The sequence below is a fragment of the Colius striatus genome, chromosome 1 (assembly GCF_028858725.1).
Source record: "Colius striatus isolate bColStr4 chromosome 1, bColStr4.1.hap1, whole genome shotgun sequence".
NCBI classification, from domain to species: Eukaryota; Metazoa; Chordata; class Aves; order Coliiformes; family Coliidae; genus Colius; species Colius striatus.
In genome coordinates, this window is record NC_084759.1 from 164,880,954 (window position 1) to 164,896,553 (window position 15,600).

The following is a 15,600-nucleotide window of genomic DNA, read 5'->3' on the forward strand; positions in this document are numbered from 1 at the left end:
TTCATAGTCCATGCCACCCTCAAGTGTACCACACAACAAAGTAGGTTTCTTTTCAGCTCTATATCTATATCTGATCAGTATGGTTAAAACAATTTTCAGGTCTCTTGCATTAGGAAATTACAGTTGGTTTTGCTGTGAATTTTCTCAGCTTCCATAGCATTAATCTGCCACTTCAGAAGTGTTAAAATAACTATTCAAGTGCTAAAAGAAGCAAGAACAAGAACAAAATTACAGACACTTGTAATGATTTTATATTAGGTGTTACTAAATAGCTGAAAATTAGCATTAACATAACATAGTCAAACTAGGGCCGAACTCTAGCAGTGGGAAACAGAATGAGAATTATCAATCTTCAATGAAAAGAGCTAGTTGTTTCTCCATATTTCCCTGATCCTTTATAATGTACCTTCCCTGCACAACTGCAGATCCTGATCTTTTCTTCTAACATGCAGAACAGTCAAGCTATCACATTGGTGACGCTACATCAAAGTGATCCAACATACTCCATCCATCATTACTCTGAGAGTTGAAGGAAGATAAACTCACAGTTTATTCAACAGTTGGAAGCTTTGCTTTTTGCACAGTATCTATCCTGAAGACTTTTTTCCTCTTTTCCTCAGAACAGAACGAAAAACAGTATTTTTCTTAGAGAACAGTAAATTGGAAAAGACAGCGGAATTTTGAATGTGTTAGGAGGAAAAAGAGTGGTAAGATAGAGCATCTCTTGCTTCACATACTGCATAGTAAGAGCTAAAAAACATATTGTAACAAATAGGTGAAAAAGGTATTCTTCTATCACCAAAACATACTATTTAGATTTCCTATTGCAAGATGGGGAACACAGCATCACTGTTAGGTTGATGTATCAGTAAGATTTGCATGAAATGGGAATTGACAAACATTTCTAATCAAGAGCTGTCAATCAAAAAACCCTGAGGGGACAAAACCTAAACTTTCTGCAAATTAGTTTGGTTTTGCTTGACTCTCTTGACACGCTGATAATGAAAACAATATCAACTAGAAAGGAAACTTCATCATACTAATTTGTCTGTATTCGTCCCTGCTTTTTGAACAACACTGAATAAGACTGAATGAAATTCCACTTATTCCAAACAAGAATTACAAGTTCTAAAACTTTGTGAATAGATCTTTATAATCGTTGCTACTTCTTCTATTGTCTTCTAAATAACCAATGGATATATCATTTTCATATTTACTTAGTGCTCTAAGCCCTATGGCATACATTCAGTTCCCAAGGAATAAGACCTTTAAGACTTTTTCTATATATGAAAAACATGGGGATTTTAGTGCTCGGATCAGACATTAATTCAGAGAGGTATCCTAAAAGCATCTGCTCATTGTGTTAGGTTAACAGTTCCTGAATGCTAAAGATTCCCTTACAATGTAGAAGCGCAAAGGAGTATCAAAGGATAACATGAATCTTTGCTGTACATTTCTTGGGAAATCATTGCATATCTTCCAAACAGGACACTGGATTGAAATATCACTTTCCTAAATCTACTAGGATGGCATTTTTTATCACACAAAAAAACCCAGTCTGACTTGGAAGTGGAATTCCATTCAAAATCTGTCTGAAAAGAAATCACAGAATCACTGTTTAGAAGAATACAGAAAAAAATAAGTACTGATGAGAAAATTTCCTTACCAATTATGTGCAATTCAAGTACTGTATGGCCCTTTTACTTACTTCCAATAAGTAAAGTTGCTTAAAAATCTTTGGCTTGAATTAAGGTTGGTTTCTTTACAAGTCAAGACCTATTATGCAAGTTACAAGACCCGGGTCTGAAAGTTAAAACAGCAACAGTCTGAGGAAGGATAACACTTTTCAAAAGGATACTGTATTCCACCTACCCCTTACATCAGCATTCTAAATGTAGAGACATTCCTTAGATGATCCTCATTTGTTTATAGTTGCAGATTCTCTGAAACTAATGCATAGCATCGAGACAGATTCCCAACACTTTAGGAATTTGCATATTTTAATGTAAGGAACATAATACTACATTTGTCTTCCAGTCTGTCTCTTCTGTAAATCCGTAGGTGTTAACCTTCCTCTCACTACACTAGTGAGTTCGCTCACCCTCTGGCTGTGGAAGGCTTTGCAGAGACAACTGGATCATAAAATCAATTTCCTTCTTGCATAACACTTTATAATATGACAACAAAATAGCTTTTGGAAGAGCAATGTTTTATACCAAAAGAGCAAAGTTTCACAACTGGTCCGGTAACTACCTTCAACATCTGCTCCAAGTTATAATGGAATTAATAGATGTACCTCTGAGAATAACGAAAAGCACTTCACTGAGACTTGGAAGAGAGGCTTATTGAGAGATTATCCTAAAAATCATAGCTGTTAAAGCATTCCAAGTCCCTCCTTACATATCGGCTTTGAGGATAAGGGTTGACGTAAAGAAATAGCCCTGAAAATTCACAGATGTGGCCTTTGCTTTGTTCCATTCTACATGTAAGTTAAACATATCATTTTAAAGATATTTCAATATTATGGGGTTATACTGTACAGTTAATGACCAGCCCAATACAGGCATTTTTGCTGCATTTGTGCCTCTGAAACCAATTTGTATGCCAGAGGAGGTGCTGCTGACGCAGAAGCAAATCGTACACTCTTAGACATAGTCAAAGGAATCTGTAAGTTATGCCTGACTTTATTCATCAAAAGTTTCCACCTACCCATGTGCCTGACTTCAGAAGCTGTGCTCTGCCGAGTGATGCAGAGCAACAGCTAGGAACCTCTCTGCTCAAAATTGTTTTGCTTATTCACAGTCAACAGTCAAGTTGAATAAAATTAAACATATTTGAAACAGCTCAGGACTTGAAAGATAAAAAGTGCCCTGTACCACTTACATTCCTGATACATTACAATTTCTAGACCGTGTCTCATGTTCTTCAACATAATAGACTGTCACACTGCTGAAATATTGTATTTTCTGGTAGGAAGTATTTAGGGAAAATACACTGCATTCTGACATTAATATCTGAGTTTGGGCTGCACTAAGTGAGTAATGTAAGGCTGTCTGCTTTGAATTTCTTATAATGCAACGGATAGTCACTGGAAGCATACAAAAAAGGTAGGAATTTGTTTAGTAGGAGAAAAAGAGAAGAAAAAGGAGCAATTGTTATACAGCAACACATTTAATGAATGCAATAAATACAATACACTAAACTGACACTGTGGCAGTGCTGTTTTAAACCATTCTCTTGGCAAAGGTCTCATGAAATTAAAGAAATTACTTTAGCAGAAGACAGATAAAATGCAGAAAAGGGTCTACGGGTGAGAAAAAGGTTAGGCAGCAACTCATAACAAATCCAGACACATAGCAAGAGTGCAGCTCTGAAGAAACTACTTGCACACTCTCCCTCCACACAGTGGTCATTTTAATTATGTCAGAAAGAGTAGAATGAAGAATCCAATAAAATAACTGGAATAGGTTACCTAGTATGGCAACAACTACTGGGAATCCAAGAAGAGAAAACCACTGTATCAGATGAATTAGAGCACTAACAATCTGCATCACAACATAACACACTGCTTCCTTATCACAAAATCAAATCTAACACATCTTAGAAATAACATGTATTGGGAGGTTCCTAAAGATTCAGAGGCCAGATCATCAAGAATTCATCCAGACCTCATGTCCTTCATCCTTCAGTATATGATTATGCAGAGCAAAGTATTCAGTATCTCAGTCACTTCTTCATCACCAATATTCGAGTTTCTAAGTCTCTCAATGCACCAGCAGTAGGTGCTCTCATTCATAGGTCACAATTTAGCACTACTAACTGACAAATTGGTTGCTAAGCCTCTCTACATAATTTTCATGGAGGACAGGTGAGATGTCTGAGGACTGGAGAAAGACCAATGTCACTCCAGTCTTCAAAAAGGGCAGGAAGGACAACCCAGGAAACTACAGGTCGGTCAGCCTCACCTCCATCCCTGGAAAGGTGATGGAACAGCTCATCTTCGATGTAGTCACTAAACATACGAAGGATAAGATGGTTATCAGGGGGAGTCAACATGGATTCACCAAGGGGAAATCCTGTTTGACCAAACTAAGAGCCTTCTATGAGAGTATAACTGGATGGCTAGATGAAAGGAGAGCAACAGATGTAATCTACCTTGACTTCAGCAAGGCTACTGACTTTGTCTCAAATTACATCCTCATCAGAAAGCTCAGGCAGCGTGGCTTGGATGAGTGGACAGTGAAGTGGATCAAGAGATGGTTGAATGGCAGCACAGGATTGAGTTGGAGGCCTATGGCCAGTGAGGTTCCACATGAGTCAGTTCTGGGACCAGTCTTGTTCAACGTCTTCATCAATGACATGGATGAGGAGACAGTGTACCCTCAGCAAGTTTGCTGATGACACCAAACTGGGAGGACTGGCTGATTCCCCAGAAGGCTGTGCTGCCATTCAGTGAGACCTTGACTGGCTTGAGAGTTGGGCAAAGAAGAACATCATGAGGTTCAACAAGGACAAGTGCAGAGTTCTGCATCTCAGGAGGAACAATTCCATGCACCAGTACAGGCTGGGGATTGACCTGCTGGAGAGCAGCTCTGCAGAGAGAGACCTGGGAGTCCTGGTTGATAATAAACTAAACATAAGCCAGCAATGTGCCCTCGTGGCCAAGAAAGCCAATGGCATCCTGGGATGCATCAAGAAGAGTGTGGCCAGCAGGTCAAGGGAGGTTCTGCTCTCCCTCCACTCTGCCCTGGTGAGGCCTCAGCTGGAGTCCTTTGTCCAGTTCTGGACTTCCCAGCTCAAGAGGGACAGGGAACTTCTGGAGAGAGTCCAGTGCAAGGCCACCAAGATGACCAGGGGACTGGAGCATCTTCCTTATGAGGAAAGGCTGCAGGAACTGGGGCTGTTTGCTCTAGAGAAGAGGAGACTGAGTGGGGATGTCTTTAATATTTATAAGTATATAAATGGTGGATGTCAGGAGGCTGGGGCATCACTTCTTCTATTGTATCTAGCAACAGGACAAGGGGTAATGGGATGAAGCTGGAACATAAAAAGTTCCATTTAAATATATGAAAAACTTATTTTACTGCTCAGGTGAGGGAGCCCTGGCACAGGCTACCCAGGGAGGATGTGGAGTCTCCTTCTCCAGAGGTCTTCAAAACCCACTTGGATGTGTTCCTGTGTGACTCGATCTAGGTGAACCTGCTTCAGCAGAGGGGTTGTAGTAGACGATCTCTAAAGGTCCCTCCCAACCCCTACCATTCTACGATTCTATGAAATTCTGTCTAGATAGCCATAGTGCAGGCTAGTAGCCCAAGCACCACTTTAGTCTTATGCTTACTGGTCTTAGAAGATAATTTTATATTATTGTTTTAATCTCTGTACAGTTAAGCTCAGACATGTTTCAGCAAGGACTCAAAAAAATTCACTGTGTATTTTTGCCATCAAGTTTCCTTCATATTTTTCCTGGAACACACCTACATTTTCTGCTCAGCTCTAGGTTGGTGCATGAGACATGATGAAGTATTAATGTGCAGGAAGACCAAGTACACCTGTTTAGTGCTACATATTTAACTACAAGATGTATCATGCTAATTATTCATCAACATTAAAACAAGAAGATGACACCTGGTCCCTATTATCCCAGTGCACTAAAGGGCACAGAGAAGAACAGTTTGGATAATCCCTGTGCAACATGATGGGTGATGCTGGGCTGTCAGCTGGCAGACAGCCACAGAAGTCCACAGTACAACTGCACCCATTTGTATATGTTAGTATATGTATTTGTGAGTATGCCATGATATTTAACACCTTCTAATGGTAAAGGCTAGTGACAATTACTTTTCAGATTTATCATCATTATATCATGAACTTCCTCATCTATTTTACTCATTTCCTCTTTATTTTGCTTAAGCCTGTCTTGAAATGAAGTAAAATTTAATGACAGATCTTGTATTTACCAAAGTTCTCATCTTCTAACATATTTAGCAGAGGACTGCAGCAAATCATAACACAAAAGTGAGAGGAGCCACAAGGAGACAACAACGATTGAAGAACCTGGAAAACTGTAAATTTTTAAGGATTTCTCGATTCAGTTTTACCAACTGTCAGGAAGCAAGTGTGAAATTAAATCCAATTCACACATTATGGACAATTAGGTTAGATTAAAGACAATCTGTCATCTTAAACTGTGCAAGGCTTTGCTGGCTAGTAGTTAGACTTCAAATATACTTTCATGCATCATTTGGTATTTCATTTCACCCCTTATTTCTGAGGAGTATGACAGATGCAGAAGAAAAACTCGTCAACAGTGATAGTAATTATCATTTATTTTTCCTTCATCTGACTGCATTCTTAACTTATTCCTCTCATGAATTAAGCACGTACAGCATCAATACAATAGATACCAAGCAATCAAGATTTTCATACTTATAAGGAGTTTGTCAACTCCTTACAAACTTTAGTAAAGGTAGAGAAAAGAATATGCAGTAAACCATCTGAAAAGTAGTTCAGTTAAGACTTTCTTGCTCAAATATTATTTAGAGAGACTATCACATCTAAAGCATGACCTTGTCCATCAGGCTGCTTATGATTTACATTATGTTAATCTGGCAGAAGGTCAGAACAATTTGTATCCTTGATGTGGGACACGTTCATTTATCCCACTAGTACTCTACAAAACAGAGGGTAAAACCTCTACAAGTTAACTGTAAGCCTCATGGAAAAACAACAATGGTTTTCATCTATTCTTCGCATCCAAGGGACATTAAATTTGACCTTTCTCACTTGGTTAAATTGTATACAGGAGCCTTAAAAAACCTCTACTTAACTTGCTTAACTTTCTCTACTCTAAAACTGTAATGTAGAAACTCAGAAAACAAGGGAAAGAGATGTGAACAGTAAATGAATCAATCCATTTTTTAAAGAGTGACTAAGGAAAACAGAAAGGTCCATTAATTTATACAGACTCTCCAGCACAGATGTATTTGTACAACAGGAGCAGTGCATTGCACAAAAACTTGTGGTTTTTTTCTGATTACTTGATATTCAGTATTCACTTCCACTTTAAGTTCTCCTTATTCTCTATATTCTTGATTAAATGGTAGCACCAAGGGTGCTCAGTCGACAACAGCGCCTTACACTACAGACACTACAGAGAGTGGTTGCTGTATGAAAGACACCACAGACAATAGATAAAAGGGATAAAAATGACAGCCATATTCATTTTCATTATCCATTATATGAAAAAGGATGATTTTGTAATTAAAATGCACAACTGCACATTGCACAGTTGACTTGAGCTAATTTACATGCACATCAGTGACGATAACTGTGGTCTGATTATCCTTCTGCACCTTGGCTCCACTTGCACCTCTTCCTTTTCCCCCCATTTTTACATGAATTGGACTGAACTGATGGAGATTTTGAAAAAACTATTTATATTCTTTCAGCCATGTTAGTTTTTGCCTAAATTAGTGCTCTGATTCTGCTTGCCATGCAGCAGCCACATGCATGCTAGGACAGGCCTAAGAGCAGGAATACAGAGGCAGTGCCAGAGATAAAGGAGGGACGCTCCACTTCTTCTGTTACTGGTGGTTTGCTCTTAGGTAAGCTTAGATGGTTCACAACTCACACACTCAGTTACACAGCACCAGTGACAGGCTGTTTCCCTCTGTACGTCTCATTTAAAATCAAAATAGTATAATAATTTGTCAACCAATTTGTCCATTTAGTCTAATTAATGGTTTAGAATATCACTTTCTATTTTAAATGTCACAGAATCACAGAATCTCAAGGGTTGGAAAGGACCTTGAAAGATCATCTAGTCCAACTCCCCTGCCAGAGCAGGACCACCTAGAGCAGGTCACATAGGAACTCATCCAGGTGGCTTTGGAATGTCTCCAGAGAAGGAGACTCCCCAGCCCATCTGGGCAGCCTGTTCCAGTGCTCCATCACCCTCATAGGGAAGAAATTTTTCCTTGTATCCCTTTGGAAGCTCTTACATTCCAGCTTGTACTCATTGACCCTTCTCCTATCATTGGACACCATTGAGGAGAGCCTGTCAAATGCAACACAGGTACATTTAAATGCTCTCACAAGCCAGGTCATTTTTCCAAAACGAAGTGACAAATAGCTTTCTGAAAGTTCATCTATGTAGTTACTTTACTGGATTTACTTTTCTCAGATCCTAACTTGAACTGGTATCAATGAATACCTCTCACCCCAACTGGGACATTATTTCTAATCTTTAAAAGGAAATTCTGCATTATATTCCGTGTTGCACTAATTAAAGTATATTCATATTTAAACAAATGAGCAAGCATTCTCATATTATTATATACATACACAGCACTGAGAATGACAGCCTCAAGCTTGTTTGCACAATCTAGGAATTATAATGCTAGCATTAATCCGACTTTAGAGTCATATCAATATGGTAGAACAACAGCTGTGTACAGCTAGCCAGAAGCAGAGTGCTTCCCTCATTTCTTGTGAATTGTTACAGAAGCATATGAAAAAAAGTCACTAAATAAGCTAAAAGTATTTGAAAATCTGAAGCCTGTTTCTCAAAATAAAATCCATTTTGCTTATAAAGTAATATATTTTCTGAAAACGCTTCAAAGCACTTTTAGTCACAATGCATCTATTACCATGAATACATATTACACTTGCAAAGGACAAATACTTATCGTATCCAGTTCTATCTCTACATTCAATCCACTCATTTAAAAACAAAATCAACCCCTAAAACCTCAACAATTCCCTCAGGGCTCTCTTTCCCAATCTTATCCAAACACTGAATGTATTTATAAACAGTGAAGTTTGTGGTATCATGCACATAAATAAGGCCTTTGAAGAGTTCAAAATGTATCCAAATAAAATCTTCAGAATAAACGTACAAACTGTAACTATGAAGAGATTCTAGCTACATTAGGTAAAGGTTGGTGGGCCATGACAAATATTAAAACCAAAGATGGACATAAGTTATCAGAAACTGGCAAGCTAGTTATAAAGCACCAGATGTTTATGCATTCATTTTTTAGGTACATCGGGCTCCTTTGCCTCTAAATCGTAATTTATAATGTACATCTTATAACTTCCCTATAGCAAAACGACAGCCAAGACAATCACAGTAGAATAGAAAGCTTTTTGGTCACAGTTTGAAGACGTCAGATGGTATGTTTAAAGATGCATTAAGCAGGGCAACGCATTTGATTATAATACCTTTTCAGAATTTTATTTTCTTCCTACTGTAACATCATAACTGATGAAATACTAAGAGATAAATGGAGATCATAAAAAATAATTACATATTTCAGTGCTGTTTACTGTTTAATCATTTTGGGGAATCTTAATATATTGTATGCATGGTTATACTGTCAAGATGGAAAAGACAGATAAAATTACTACTGTGCAACTCAAATCTTTTTTCTGTATCAGGTTCTAACATTTCTATGTTCACTAGGCAGCCTTAAATCCTGCTATGGGTCACTGCTTCCATGCACTAGATGGATACAGCTTATCACTAGTTTTCCTGTTCTTAAATCATCATAAAAATCACCTACTTTACACTAACGAGGACTTCTTCTCTGAGCAAGAAAAAAAAGCAGCTGCCATGTGACAAGAAAGAGATCAGCCACCTGTAATATCTTCACATGGATACAAACTGGAGGTGCTGTCATAGCTTGTCTCCTTCAGGCAGATGGGGCTGTACTATTGTTATTTAACCTACCTGTTCCTAAAGGTGTCCCCTCTCCTCCTTTATTTGTCTATTCAGTGCACAGCAAACATTGCTCATGGCTGAGCTCTGTAACTTCAGACTGATTTACAGTTCTTTTATTTTCAGTCATTTAAACCACATCAATGAAATTTTAAAAAGGAGGAAAAAGCATGGAGAAACTGAAGCCAATGGGAACAGAAGAGCTTAATACTTTCTATCAATTCTAAGTTAGAAAATGTCAGCACAAATGAGACAGAGTGACAATGGCACAGCTGATATTGAATTTGTATCAACACAGAGGAGTACCAATCATCAGGACAAGTCAGGAAAGAGCTCCTTGATTTTGACACAGGTTGACAAATGAAAAGCCACATACAAGTTCTGTTCTTTTTCCTCTCTCTGAGGCTAATAGTAAAGGCCTCTGTACAGAATGAGACAGCCACAAATGGTAAAGGCCACTGTACAGAATGAGACAGCCACACACTACTGAAAGGTCAGTCTCTGCCTTGGCAATGCCTGTAGTCCCAACAAAAATTTCCTCATTTCTCTCCAACAAAAAACCTATTTGAACAGGGTGTTCTAACATGACATTGAAGAAATGACAAACTACTGTAAATGATGACATGCAGCCCGCATCTGCACAAGCCTGATTACTAAGCAACAAACAATGGCTGAAACAATCTTTATGTTCATACCTTTAAAGGCCAGAATGCAAGCCACCAGGTAGGGAGTCGTGACAAATGACCGCTTCTCTTCCTCTGTATGAATATCTGTTACAAGTTCAGTTATCCAGAAAATTACGCTTAGAGGACTCTCTAATTCAGGGATGCAGAGCTGCAGAGGCTTCTGCAGAGTAACTCCCACTTCTGTAGAACTGATCCGCAGAGTAACAGCTTCCACTAAAAAATACGACCCTAATCTTGACAAGATACATATCTTCAAAAAGCATGAACTGCACTGAGGCATCACATGATAACTTAAGCAGCCTGGACTTCCAATGAAATTTGTTTCATATCTTCCATCTCAGCTCCTGATTCTTCTGCTCTATAACTCTAGAAGTACATTTCTGGTACTGGAAAAAAGATAAAATATTCTTTTGCTGTAAATTAAACAGCCACCCGTTGTTTACTCTTCCTGCTGCCTCTTGGTCTGAAAATTTCACCATATTAAAGGAATACACTGGACTGGAATACATCATCTCAAGGAATGCAGTGGACTAATCTGCACAGTTTTGAATGAGGCAAAGCAGAAGATGACTGAAGAAAAAAATACGGAATTGTCAAGTGTGAGATAGAGATCAAGACTGACAAGGTAATTCATCCAAAGAACAGTTCTGCCGTGGAAACCTGGAAAGATTAGCTAACAGAATACAGTTGCAAAATCTATCATTTCAGATACTCACAAGAAGATTCTGCAAAACGTTGCCAAGACAACACAATGCCAATTGAAGTCAGGACCATGTCACACTGCTTGGAGATCACATTAATAAACTTTTCCCCATACATGATTGTGGTAGTAAGTGCTTCATTGAAATACATTCTAGTGAGTACACTTCGCTATGATTAGTATTTTTTATCCTGAATTAAAAGATACAGTTGTCTCTACAGTCCTTATAAAACATCTCTATAACCATTACTTCTGTGTGGAATTACATAATAATAGTTTTTGATAATAAAAATATTATCAATAGAACATTTGCACATTTTAGAGCTAAGACACAGAGAAAGAATAAGAACAATTTTAGAAGTGACAGAGCATATTCATTAACTGTGCTGCAGAACTTGGGGATTTTCTACCACCGAATTTTACCACACTATGTCTCAGAGTACCCAAGATCTCATTACAATGCAAGCACACTATCACCTTGTTTTTCAGTAGCCATAATGTAGCAAGTGTTGCGATTTTTGTCCTACTGCCTGCTGTAGACACTCATTCCTTACTGGATAAGGTAGCTTATTTCCATGAAAACAGAAAACATGCACACTCCTCTCATAGTTCTGCCTGCTACTGAGCTGACACTTGAGACATAGCAGATATTTCCAATTTTATTTCTCCCACATTTGATTCCCATAGTGCATTACCAAAAAAAGTTGTACGGAAACATGTTTCTTGACTGAGATTTTATAGATGTCAAATTTTATTACTGAATTTTCAGTTTCAGTTCTGTTTAATCTGAATTTCATATACATTCTCAAAATACAGTCTCAAAATGTCTTTATTTAAAAATGTTAAGATTTAAAAAACTCTTTATATCCTATACTCAGTATGAGGAAAGAGAAATCTGACAACTTTTGGTTTTAAATATCAAAAATGATGTGGTAGAGTTCTATTTTGTTTTACTTTACTACAAAATACCGAATAGCTGGCATGAAAGCACCTGAGGATGTTTAATACAAGCTTTCAGAGCTTTCATGTTTCCACAGCTCATCACAACCTCATGGATGTTATCCTTTTTTTTCTTCTAGAATTCAAAGCTCCAAACCCAATGTAACCCAAACTCACATTTCTTTGTGTATTGAGGCCTCTCTCAATGATATGACACAACAGATACAAATCAAACACTGTTTAGGCCACTTCAAAGAGATTTTTCAAGGTGCCTTGTAAGGTATTTACCTGGAATACTGAAACAGATACTGAAACTGTATCATTTTCCTAAAATGTTAAAGCCCAAAGACAGAACAAGGTTCAAAGTATGCATTCATGTTTCCTTTCAGACCAAATATCACAAAATATATGTAAATATAAGAGGAAAAATTATCTCTGAGCACGAAAAGCTCTGTTTTCTAAAACTGAATTTGCAATGGCTTCCTGCATAGCTTGAGGCAAGATACTTGTCTTTCTCAATTTAATACCTGCAAGACTGGAATAACGTAACTTCACTGGAGTGTTAAAAGAATTTATTTGTTTGCGTCTGCACAATTACTTTGGAGATCAAAATTGCTATGTAAATGCTAAATGTCCTTTTGTGCAAATAAGTAAAAACTAAACACCCGCACAAATCCAAAATAAGTCTATCCTCTCTCCATGTACAAATGTGCACAGGATCTTTCATCAATTGCTGTGTCTCCAAAGAAAACAGCAAGTATTTATCAGTCCTTACTGCATCAAATCCTACTTGCCACTCATTGATCCTTTGGCACACATTTCACAGCTTGCAAGATGTGCTTACGATACTTGTAACACAAATATTAACATTTAAAATAACTGTCACTGATGAAGGCATAATGACACAAATCAACATTTCCATCAGTCAGGCTTTCTGAGTGTAACTGCTTTGAAGTCTCCTAATGAAAGCTTTCTTCTGTTTCAAAGCACTGTTTCAACTCATAGTGATTTAATATACTCCATAAATCTTCCAAAAATAAAATTAAAGAAAACTGTGTCTGTCTTTGTCCATACTTATATTTTTCTTTGTTTATACTCACTTATTTCTAGTTTCAATATACAGCAAAGGGACCAAGAGCTTTGAAGATATCTTAATGAATCTGAAGAATCAAGTGGTTTACACTCCCTTTTTATTTATACTACTTTTTTTATGTCAGCCTTTTGTTTCCCTTTGCTCATTTCCACCTTCAATTAATGGCTCAGTCACTTCTCATCTTTACAAAGGTGATCTATTCCCTCCTTTTCTCAGTTATAATCAAGGGAATAGATCTTACCCCATGATACATGAAAAACTAATTACCCAGATACCAGATTGCCCTCCTCCTCCATCTTCTGCTTTAGCCTGAAGTTGAAGAAGTAAACAACCAAGACATAACTGCATAAGATTGAGCTACAGTATTCTGGTAAAATTAAGATGCCAACATTTCTCTCAGCTTTGCAGTGCTCTTGTTTTGGAAGAATGCAGACAATTATCAAATTGGGGAACAAATAACAATCTGCCAGATTATCAAAGGTCAAAAGAGTTTCTGTATCTAGAAATAACCAGGTCTTTTTCCAAAGGAAACAGTTCTATGATTCTGTAGTGGGCTTGTGTGGCCAGGTTTTGGTAGTGGGGGACTACAGAGATGGCTTCTTTAAAAAAAGAGCTACTAGAAGTTTCCCCTACACTTGATAGGGCCATTGCCAGTCAACTCTGAGATGGACCCACCACTGACCAAGGCTGAGCCAATTAGCAATGGAGGTGACACCTCTGGGATTAACATATTGGAGAAGGTGAAGAAGTTGCTGTGCAGATCCTAAACTACAGCAGCAGCAGAACAGAATGAGAATGTGAAAACATCTCTGCCGACACCAAGGTCAGTGGAGAAGAAAGGGGAGGAGATGCCCAGGCACTGTAGCAGAAATTCCCCTGCAGCCTGTGGAGCAGCTCAGGGTGAGTCAGGCCCTGTCCCTGCAGCCATATTGGCCACACACAGGGGAGAGAGATTCACCTGCAGCCCAGGGAGGTCCCCACACCAGAGTGTGTGGATGCCCAAAGGAGTCTGTGACTCCATGGGAAGCCCACACTGGAACAAGCTCCTGGCAGGACCTGCAAACCAATGGAGAGAGGAGCCTACACTGGACCAGGCTTGCTGGCAAGACTTGGTTGACCCCATGGGGCACCCACGCCACAGCAATCTCTTCCTGAAGGACTGTTTCCGCTATGGATGAGACCCATGCTGGAGCAGTTCATATAGAACTGTAGCCCATGGGAAGGACCCACGTTGGAGAAGTTCATGAGTGACTGTCTCCCGTGGGAGGGACCCCACACTGTAGCAGTAGGAAGTGTGAGGAGTCTTCCCCCTGAGAGGAAGCAGCAGCAAAGTCCATCTGTAATGAACTGACCATAACCCCCATTCCCTATTCCCCTGTGCCATTTGTGGGGAGGAGGCAGAAAGGTGGGAAGAAGCAAGAGGCGGGGGAGGTGTTTTAAGATTTAGCTTTTGATTTCTCATTTCCCTACTTTGTTTTGATTGTTCATTAATAAATCAAACCAATTCTCCCCAAGTTGAGTCTGGTTTGCCCATAACAGTAATTGCTGATCTCCCTGTCCTTTTCTCAATTCATGAGCCCTTTATTGTACTTCTCTCTCCTCTGCCCGGTTTAGGAGGAGGAATGATAGAATGACTTGGTGGGCACCTGGAATCCAGCCAGGGTTAAACCACCAGATTCTATGAGCCTATGAAACCTTCACACTAAATACACATTAAAGTTATAGACAATTATATGTGCACAGACATATGTAAAGACACACACAAAAGTACATATATTAATATTGCTTACTGCCGGTTCATTAGGTAGTCAAAGACATTATTTGATCTCTTAACCTTTTTCAGTTAATTGTTCATTCTGCATCACTGAGGCCTGTTCTTGCCTATGGATATTAGGATCATAAGTAAAACTCATTTTTGTCAATTAATTAACAGATTAAATCATGATTAAATAAAAAATTGCACTACTGTCTTCCTGTACTTTCTCAGTATTTACCTAAGACTGTGGGGTTTTTTAAAATAAAATTACACATGTTAGATAACATTACTATGTGTAAGAAGGAAAATACAAGTTTGATCTTGTAGTAACAAAATTAAAAAATATATTATAGTTATAAGGAGATATATTTGATCAAGCTTCAAGCCAAAATTCAACTGTGATTTTTGCAGTTATACATAGACTGATACTCTAATTCCTTCATCGCACTGCACATATCCAATCCTTCTCCAGTGAAATAAATGGGAGACATTCCAAATGAATCAACAGACGTTAGATGAGATCCATACAGAACAATATTGAAGACCAAGGAGTCTAGCCTTTTTGATTACAGAAAATGCATGTGCAGAAAACTTAACTCAAACCCAAAAGCTTCCCTAAATACCAAATTTTCTGTCACAAAATAGTCACACACGCAAACAATATAAAAATACATCTGGAAAATATATTGATGCAAACTTTTTTCAGAA

The 15,600-nt window shown here is 38.3% G+C and overlaps 1 protein-coding gene across 1 annotated transcript in view; it reads right to left on the reverse strand.

The window, feature by feature from the left end:
• Positions 1–15,600, reverse strand: part of ACSS3 (acyl-CoA synthetase short chain family member 3) — a 79,671-nt gene that overhangs the window by 21,959 nt on the left and 42,112 nt on the right. The window lies entirely within an intron of this gene.